This window comes from Engystomops pustulosus, unplaced genomic scaffold, assembly GCF_040894005.1.
Source record: "Engystomops pustulosus unplaced genomic scaffold, aEngPut4.maternal MAT_SCAFFOLD_266, whole genome shotgun sequence".
Taxonomy (NCBI): Eukaryota; Metazoa; Chordata; class Amphibia; order Anura; family Leptodactylidae; genus Engystomops; species Engystomops pustulosus.
Window position 1 is genome coordinate 33483 of NW_027285145.1, and position 9018 is coordinate 42500.

The window sequence follows — 9018 nt, forward strand, 5'->3', positions numbered from 1 at the left end:
ATTATTCCTCCCCGGGACCTACTGCCAAGTGTGGCCGGGGAACAGTGACATGTGGCCGGATAGGCCAAGTGGCTTCTCCCGCTGACTTGCCCCTTTGGAAGTAGGAGCTCCTACTTCCATGGGCATTATTCCTCCCCGGGACCTACTGCCAAGTGTGGCCGGGGAACAGTGACTCTTGGCCGGTTAGGCCAAGTGGCTTCTCCCGCTGACTTGCCCCTTTGGAAGTAGGAGCTCCTACTTCCATGGGCATTATTCCTCCCCGGGACCTACTGCCAAGTGTGGCCGGGGAACAGTGACTCTTGGCCGGATAGGCCAAGTGGCTTCTCCCGCTGACTTGCCCCTTTGGAAGTAGGAGCTCCTACTTCCATGGGCATTATTCCTCCCCGGGACCTCCTGCCAAGTGTGGCCGGGGAACAGTGACTCTTGGCCGGATAGGCCAAGTGGCTTCTCCCGCTGACTTGCCCCTTTGGAAGTAGGAGCTCCTACTTCCATGGGCATTATTCCTCCCCGGGACTTGCCGCCAAGTCTGGCCGGGGGACAGTGACACTTGGCCGGGTAGGCGAAGTGGCTTCTCCCGCTGACTTGCCCCTTTGGAAGTAGGAGCTCTTACTTCCATGGGCATTATACCTCTCGAAGACTTAGAGCCAAGTGAGCTCCTACTTCCATGGGCATTATTCCTCCCCGGGACTTGCCGCCAAGTCTGGCCGGGGGACAGTGACACTTGGCCGGGTAGGCGAAGTGGCTTCTCCCGCTGACTTGCCCCTTCGGAAGTAGGAGCTCCTACTTCCATGGGCATTATTCCTCCCCGGGACTTGCCGCCAAGTCTGGCCGGGGGACAGTGACACTTGGCCGGGTAGGCGAAGTGGCTTCTCCCGCTGACTTGCCCCTTTGGAAGTAGGAGCTCTTACTTCCATGGGCATTATACCTCTCGAAGACTTAGAGCCAAGTGAGCTCCTACTTCCATGGGCATTATTCCTCCCCGGGACTTGCCGCCAAGTCTGGCCGGGGGACAGTGACACTTGGCCGGGTAGGCGAAGTGGCTTCTCCCGCTGACTTGCCCCTTTGGAAGTAGGAGCTCCTACTTCCATGGGCATTATTCCTCCCCGGGACCTACTGCCAAGTGTGGCCGGGGGACAGTGACTCTTGGCCGGATAGGCCAAGTGGCTTCTCCCGCTGACTTGCCCCTTTGGAAGTAGGAGCTCCTACTTCCATGGGCATTATTCCTCCCCGGGACCTACTGCCAAGTGTGGCCGGGGAACAGTGACTCTTGGCCGGGCAGGCCAAGTGGCTTCTCCCGCTGACTTGCCCCTTTGGAAGTAGGAGCTCCTACTTCCATGGGCATTATTCCTCCCCGGGACCTACTGCCAAGTGTGGCCGGGGAACAGTGACATGTGGCCGGATAGGCCAAGTGGCTTCTCCCGCTGACTTGCCCCTTTGGAAGTAGGAGCTCTTACTTCCATGGGCATTATTCCTCCCCGGGACCTACTGCCAAGTGTTGCCGGGGGACAGTGACATGTGGCCGGATAGCCCAAGTGGCTTCTCCCGCTGACTTGCCCCTTTGGAAGTAGGAGCTCCTACTTCCATGGGCATTATTCCTCCCCGGGACCTCCTGCCAAGTGTGGCCGGGGAACAGTGACTCTTGGCCGGATAGGCCAAGTGGCTTCTCCCGCTGACTTGCCCCTTTGGAAGTAGGAGCTCCTACTTCCATGGGCATTATTCCTCCCCGGGACCTACTGCCAAGTGTGGCCGGGGAACAGTGACTCTTGGCCGGATAGGCCAAGTGGCTTCTCCCGCTTACTTTCCCCTTTGGAAGTAGGAGCTCCTACTTCCATGGGCATTATTCCTCCCCGGGACCTACTGCCAAGTGTGGCCGGGGAACAGTGACTCTTGGCCGGATAGGCCAAGTGGCTTCTCCCGCTGACTTGACCCTTTGGAAGTAGGAGCTCCTACTTCCATGGGCATTATTCCTCCCCGGGACCTCCTGCCAAGTGTGGCCGGGGAACAGTGACTCTTGTTCGGATAGGCCAAGTGGCTTCTCCCGCTGACTTGCCCCTTTGGAAGTAGGAGCTCCTACTTCCATGGGCATTATTCCTCCCCGGGACCTACTGCCAAGTGTGGCCGGGGAACAGTGACTCTTGGCCGGATAGGCCAAGTGGCTTCTCCCGCTTACTTTCCCCTTTGGAAGTAGGAGCTCCTACTTCCATGGGCATTATTCCTCCCCGGGACCTACTGCCAAGTGTGGCCGGGGAACAGTGACTCTTGGCCGGATAGGCCAAGTGGCTTCTCCCGCTGACTTGACCCTTTGGAAGTAGGAGCTCCTACTTCCATGGGCATTATTCCTCCCCGGGACCTCCTGCCAAGTGTGGCCGGGGAACAGTGACTCTTGGCCGGATAGGCCAAGTTGCTTCTCCCGCTGACTTGCCCCTTTGGAAGTAGGAGCTCCTACTTCCATGGGCACTATACCTCTCGGGGACTTAGAGCCAAGTGTCTTCACCCTTTGGAGGTAGTAGCTCCTACTTCCATGGGCATTATTCCTCCCCGGGACCTCCTGCCAAGTGTGGCCGGGGAACAGTGACTCTTGTTCGGATAGGCCAAGTGGCTTCTCCCGCTGACTTGCCCCTTTGGAAGTAGGAGCTCCTACTTCCATGGGCATTATTCCTCCCCGGGACCTACTGCCAAGTGTGGCCGGGGAACAGTGACTCTTGGCCGGATAGGCCAAGTGGCTGCTCCCGCTGACTTGCCCCTTTGGAAGTAGGAGCTCTAACTTCCATGGGCATTATTCCTCCCCGGGACCTACTGCCAAGTGTGGCCGGGGGACAGTGACATGTGGCCGGTTAGGCCAAGTGGCTTCTCCCGCTGACTTGCCCCTTTGGAAGTAGGAGCTCTTACTTCCATGGGCATTATTCCTCCCCGGGACCTACTGCCAAGTGTGGCCGGGGGACAGTGACATGTGGCCGGATAGCCCAAGTGGCTTCTCCCGCTGACTTGCCCCTTTGGAAGTAGGAGCTCCTACTTCCATGGGCATTATTCCTCCCCGGGACCTACTGCCAAGTGTGGCCGGGGAACAGTGACTCTTGGCCGGATAGGCCAAGTGGCTTCTCCCGCTGACTTGCCCCTTTGGAAGTAGGAGCTCTTACTCCCATGGGCAGTATACCTCTCGGGGACTTAGAGCCAAGTGTCTTCACCCTTTGGAGGTGGTAGCTCCTACTTCCATGGGCATTATTCCTCCCCGGGACCTACTGCCAAGTGTTGCCGGGGAACAGTGACTCTTGGCCGGATAGAACTAGTGGCTTCTCCCGCTGACTTGCCCCTTTGGAAGTAGGAGCTCCTACTTCCATGGGCATTATTCCTCCCCGGGACCTACTGCCAAGTGTGGCCGGGGAACAGTGACTCTTGGCCGGATAGGCCAAGTGGCTTCTCCCGCTGACTTGCCCCTTTGGAAGTAGGAGCTCCTACTTCCATGGGCATTATTCCTCCCCGGGACCTACTGCCAAGTGTGGCCGGGGAACAGTGACTCTTGGCCGGATAGAACTAGTGGCTTCTTCCGCTGACTTGCCCCTTTGGAAGTAGGAGCTCCTACTTCCATGGGCATTATTCCTCCCCGGGACCTACAGCCAAGCTTGGCCGGGGGACAGTGACATGTGGCCGGATAGGCCAAGTGGCTTCTCCCGCTGACTTTCCCCTTTGGAAGTAGGAGCTCTTACTTCCATGGGCATTATTCCTCCCCGGGACCTACTGCCAAGTGTGGCCGGGGAACAGTGACTCTTGGCCGGATAGGCCAAGTGGCTTCTCCCGCTGACTTGCCCCTTTGGAGGTAGGAGCTCCTACTTCCATGGGCATTATTCCTCCCCGGGACCTACTGCCAAGTGTGGCCGGGGAACAGTGACTCTTGGCCGGGTAGGCCAAGTGGCTTCTCCCGCTGACTTGCCCCTTTGGAAGTAGGAGCTCCTACTTCCATGGGCATTATTCCTCCCCGGGACCTACTGCCAAGTGTGGCCGGGGAACAGTGACTCTTGGCCGGATAGGCCAAGTGGCTTCTCCCGCTGACTTGCCCCTTTGGAAGTAGGAGCTCCTACTTCCATGGGCATTATTCCTCCCCGGGACCTACTGCCAAGTGTGGCCGGGGAACAGTGACTCTTGGCCGGTTAGGCCAAGTGGCTTCTCCCGCTGACTTGCCCCTTTGGAAGTAGGAGCTCCTACTTCCATGGGCATTATTCCTCCCCGGGACCTACTGCCAAGTGTGGCCGGGGAACAGTGACTCTTGGCCGGTTAGGCCAAGTGGCTTCTCCCGCTGACTTGCCCCTTTGGAGGTAGTAGCTCCTACTTCCATGGGCATTATTCCTCCCCGGGACCTACTGCCAAGTGTGGCCGGGGAACAGTGACTCTTGGCCGTGTAGGCCAAGTGGCTTCTCCCGCTGACTTGCCCCTTTGGAAGTAGGAGCTCCTACTTCCATGGGCACTATTCCTCTCCGGGACCTACTGCCAAGTGTGGCCGGGGAACAGTGACTCTTGGCCGGATAGGCCAAGTGGCTTCTCCCGCTGACTTGCCCCTTTGGAAGTAGGAGCTCTTACTCCCATGGGCAGTATACCTCTCGGGGACTTAGAGCCAAGTGTCTTCACCCTTTGGAGGTGGTAGCTCCTACTTCCATGGGCATTATTCCTCCCCGGGACCTACTGCCAAGTGTGGCCGGGGAACAGTGACTCTTGGCCGGATAGAACTAGTGGCTTCTCCCGCTGACTTGCCCCTTTGGAAGTAGGAGCTCCTACTTCCATGGGCATTATTCCTCCCCGGGACCTATTGCCAAGTGTGGCCGGGGAACAGTGACTCTTGGCCGGATAGGCCAAGTGGCTTCTCCCGCTGACTTGCCCCTTTGGAAGTAGGAGCTCCTACTTCCATGGGCATTATTCCTCCCCGGGACCTACTGCCAAGTAAGGCCGGGGAACAGTGACTCTTGGCCGGATAGAACTAGTGGCTTCTTCCGCTGACTTGCCCCTTTGGAAGTAGGAGCTCCTACTTCCATGGGCATTATTCCTCCCCGGGACCTACAGCCAAGTGTGGCCGGGGGACAGTGACATGTGGCCGGATAGGCCAAGTGGCTTCTCCCGCTGACTTGCCCCTTTGGAGGTAGGAGCTCCTACTTCCATGGGCATTATTCCTCCCCGGGACCTACTGCCAAGTGTGGCCGGGGAACAGTGACTCTTGGCCGGGTAGGCCAAGTGGCTTCTCCCGCTGACTTGCCCCTTTGGAAGTAGGAGCTCCTACTTCCATGGGCATTATTCCTCCCCGGGACCTACTGCCAAGTGTGGCCGGGGAACAGTGACTCTTGGCCGGGTAGGCCAAGTGGCTTCTCCCGCTGACTTGCCCCTTTGGAAGTAGGAGCTCCTACTTCCATGGGCATTATTCCTCCCCGGGACCTACTGCCAAGTGTGGCCGGGGAACAGTGACTCTTGGCCGGATAGAACTAGTGGCTTCTTCCGCTGACTTGCCCCTTTGGAAGTAGGAGCTCCTACTTCCATGGGCATTATTCCTCCCCGGGACCTACAGCCAAGCTTGGCCGGGGGACAGTGACATGTGGCCGGATAGGCCAAGTGGCTTCTCCCGCTGACTTGCCCCTTTGGAAGTAGGAGCTCTTACTTCCATGGGCATTATTCCTCCCCGGGACCTACTGCCAAGTGTGGCCGGGGAACAGTGACTCTTGGCCGGATAGGCCAAGTGGCTTCTCCCGCTGACTTGCCCCTTTGGAGGTAGGAGCTCCTACTTCCATGGGCATTATTCCTCCCCGGGACCTACTGCCAAGTGTGGCCGGGGAACAGTGACTCTTGGCCGGGTAGGCCAAGTGGCTTCTCCCGCTGACTTGCCCCTTTGGAGGTAGGAGCTCCTACTTCCATGGGCATTATTCCTCCCCGGGACCTACTGCCAAGAGTGGCCGGGGAACAGTGACTCTTGGCCGGATAGGCCAAGTGGCTTCTCCCGCTGACTTGCCCCTTTGGAGGTAGTAGCTCCTACTTCCATGGGCATTATTCCTCCCCGGGACCTACTGCCAAGTGTGGCCGGGGAACAGTGACTCTTGGCCGTGTAGGCCAAGTGGCTTCTCCCGCTGACTTGCCCCTTTGGAAGTAGGAGCTCCTACTTCCATGGGCACTATTCCTCTCCGGGACCTACTGCCAAGTGTGGCCGGGGAACAGTGACTCTTGGCCGGATAGGCCAAGTGGCTTCTCCCGCTGACTTGCCCCTTTGGAAGTAGGAGCTCTTACTCCCATGGGCAGTATACCTCTCGGGGACTTAGAGCCAAGTGTCTTCACCCTTTGGAGGTGGTAGCTCCTACTTCCATGGGCATTATTCCTCCCCGGGACCTACTGCCAAGTGTGGCCGGGGAACAGTGACTCTTGGCCGGATAGAACTAGTGGCTTCTCCCGCTGACTTGCCCCTTTGGAAGTAGGAGCTCCTACTTCCATGGGCATTATTCCTCCCCGGGACCTATTGCCAAGTGTGGCCGGGGAACAGTGACTCTTGGCCGGATAGGCCAAGTGGCTTCTCCCGCTGACTTGCCCCTTTGGAAGTAGGAGCTCCTACTTCCATGGGCATTATTCCTCCCCGGGACCTACTGCCAAGTAAGGCCGGGGAACAGTGACTCTTGGCCGGATAGAACTAGTGGCTTCTTCCGCTGACTTGCCCCTTTGGAAGTAGGAGCTCCTACTTCCATGGGCATTATTCCTCCCCGGGACCTACAGCCAAGTGTGGCCGGGGGACAGTGACATGTGGCCGGATAGGCCAAGTGGCTTCTCCCGCTGACTTGCCCCTTTGGAAGTAGGAGCTCCTACTTCCTTGGGCATTATTCCTCCCCGGGACCTACTGCCAAGTGTGGCCGGGGAACAGTGACTCTTGGCCGGGTAGGCCAAGTGGCTTCTCCCGCTGACTTGCCCCTTTGGAAGTAGGAGCTCCTACTTCCATGGGCATTATTCCTCCCCGGGACCTACTGCCAAGTGTGGCCGGGGAACAGTGACTCTTGGCCGGGTAGGCCAAGTGGCTTCTCCCGCTGACTTGCCCCTTTGGAAGTAGGAGCTCTTACTCCCATGGGCAGTATACCTCTCGGGGACTTAGAGCCAAGTGTCTTCACCCTTTTTAGGTAGTAGCTCCTACTTCCATGGGCATTATTCCTCCCCGGGACCTACTGCCAAGTGTAGCCGGGGAACAGTGACTCTTGGCCGGATAGAACTAGTGGCTTCTCCCGCTGACTTGCCCCTTTGGAAGTAGGAGCTCCTACTTCCATGGGCATTATTCCTCCCCGGGACCTACTGCCAAGAGTGGCCGGGGAACAGTGACTCTTGGCCGGATAGGCCAAGTGGCTTCTCCCGCTGACTTGCCCCTTTGGAAGTAGGAGCTCCTACTTCCATGGGCATTATTCCTCCCCGGGACCTACTGCCAAGTAAGGCCGGGGAACAGTGACTCTTGGCCGGATAGAACTAGTGGCTTCTTCCGCTGACTTGCCCCTTTGGAAGTAGGAGCTCCTACTTCCATGGGCATTATTCCTCCCCGGGACCTACAGCCAAGCTTGGCCGGGGGACAGTGACATGTGGCCGGATAGGCCAAGTGGCTTCTCCCGCTGACTTGCCCCTTTGGAGGTAGGAGCTCTTACTTCCATGGGCATTATTCCTCTCCGGGACCTACAGCCAAGTGTGGCCGGGGAACAGTGAAACTTGGCCGGATAGGCCAAGTGGCTGCTCCCGCTGACTTGCCCCTTTGGAAGTAGGAGCTCCTACTTCCATGGGCATTATTCCTCCCCGGGACCTATAGCCAAGTGTGGCCGGGGGACAGTGACATGTGGCCGGATAGGCCGAGCGGCTTCTCCCGCTGACGTCATCGCTTTGGAAGTAGGAGCTCCTACTTCCATGGGCTTGTTCCTCCCCGGGACTTGCCGCCAAGTCTGGCCGGGGGACAGTGACATGTGGCCGGATAGGCCAACTGGCTGCTCCCGCTGAGCCCCTACTTCCATGGGCTTGTTCGTCCCCCGGGACTTGCCGCCAAGTCTGGCCGGGGAACAGTGACATGCCGCCGGATACGGCCGAGCGGCTGCTCCCGCTGACGTCATCGCTTTGGAAGTAGGAGCTCCTACTTCCATGGGCTTGTTCCTCCCCGGGACTTGCCGCCAAGTCTGGCCGGGGGACAGTGACATGTGGCCGGATAGGCCAACTGGCTGCTCCCGCTGAGCCCCTACTTCCATGGGCTTGTTCGTCCCCCGGGACTTGCCGCCAAGTCTGGCCGGGGAACAGTGACATGCCGCCGGATACGGCCGAGCGGCTGCTCCCGCTGACGTCATCGCTTTGGAAGTAGGAGCTCCTACTTCCATGGGCTTGTTCCTCCCCGGGACTTGCCGCCAAGTCTGGCCGGGGGACAGTGACATGTGGCCGGATAGGCCAACTGGCTGCTCCCGCTGAGCCCCTACTTCCATGGGCTTGTTCGTCCCCCGGGACTTGCCGCCAAGTCTGGCCGGGGAACAGTGACATGCCGCCGGATACGGCCGAGCGGCTGCTCCCGCTGACGTCATCGCTTTGGAAGTAGGAGCTCCTACTTCCATGGGCTTGTTCCTCCCCGGGACTTGCCGCCAAGTCTGGCCGGGGGACAGTGACATGTGGCCGGATAGGCCAACTGGCTGCTCCCGCTGAGCCCCTACTTCCATGGGCTTGTTCGTCCCCGGGACTTGCCGCCAAGTCTGGCCGGGGAACAGTGACATGCCGCCGGATACGGCCGAGCGGCTGCTCCCGCTGACGTCATCGCTTTGGAAGTCGGAGCTCCTACTTCCATGGGCTTGTTCCTCCCCGGGACTTGCCGCCAAGTCTGGCCGGGGGACAGTGACATGTGGCCGGATAGGCCAACTGGCTGCTCCCGCTGAGCCCCTACTTCCATGGGCTTGTTCGTCCCCGGGACTTGCCGCCAAGTCTGGCCGGGGAACAGTGACATGCCGCCGGATACGGCCGAGCGGCTGCTCCCGCTGACGTCATCACTTTGGAAGTCGGAGC